This window comes from Myotis davidii, unplaced genomic scaffold (assembly GCF_000327345.1).
Source record: "Myotis davidii unplaced genomic scaffold, ASM32734v1 scaffold940, whole genome shotgun sequence".
NCBI lineage: Eukaryota > Metazoa > Chordata > Mammalia > Chiroptera > Vespertilionidae > Myotis > Myotis davidii.
Window position 1 is genome coordinate 183,023 of NW_006292108.1, and position 1,159 is coordinate 184,181.

Below are 1,159 nucleotides of genomic sequence, written 5' to 3' on the forward strand. Positions count from 1 at the left end.
ACTGAAGAGTACTTGCTAAGATAGTTACATAGTTAATTCTTTTTTCTTCAAAATTCAGCTCAAACATCATTGTCTTGAGTACACAATCCAAAGTAATTTTGAATTTACTTGCTTTCAAATCTCCCAATTTTAATTACTTTCATTGCACTTATTCAAATATTTGGATTCTTTGCTGTATTCTACCCTAGAGGAGTGGTCTCTTTATCTGGGTAAGGTTAGGGCACTGGCCCAATTTCTGATCTCAATCCAGGAATAACTGGAATGGATATATAATGTTACCTTCAGCTCACCTCCTCTCCAAAAGACAGTTTCTTTGTCCTCTTAATGTTCTTGGATTTCTTTTATGCATCTGGACAATGAAATTTTCATTTTCACTAATTTTCCAGATTCAAAAAATCCCAGTGGGATTTCAACTAGCTATCTCCAGTGGGTATTAATTTGGCACAAGATACACAATAATGACCAGAAAGTGGCCATGCATCTCATCTCATAGAATTTTGCATCTTATCTTATAGGATTTCCCCAAAACCCTCTTAATGAGATAGCTCATTGCTTGATTATTCAAGTTTATTTGCTGTTGGGAAGATAGGAACTGCAGATGACAACTTATTTAAGGCTTACCAAGAAATCAGGGAAATGCAAAGGAGGGAAAAGTAGTGAGTTCAAAATCCTTTTTATCCTCATAGTAGATATCTAAATATTTTGAAAAAGGAGGTTTCACTATGGGTTTTTTTTTGTTTCACTATTTTTGAACTCATACTCATTAAACAAATAATTATTTAGTGTCTTCTATGTGCCAGCCACTTCATAGGTTCTGGAAATATAGCAATGAACAAAATGGATAAAAATCCTTGCCTTCTTGGGACTTTGTATTCTAAAAAGCAAAGGCAGACAATAAATAAGTAAAAAATATATTTTGGATGATGATAATTTTCACAGTGTTAAAATAAAACAATAAAAGAGATAAGGAATGTGCAAGTGGAATTATAATTTAATATAGGGTGGTCATGAAAAACCTAACTGAGAAGGTGACATGAGCAAAAATCTTTAAGAGGTTAAGGAGTGAGCCATTTGAATATTTGAGGTGATAGATTGCTTGACTATAACAAGTCCTCTCATTTACTATACCCTTTTAGTAACATGACTGCTACTCTTCCTA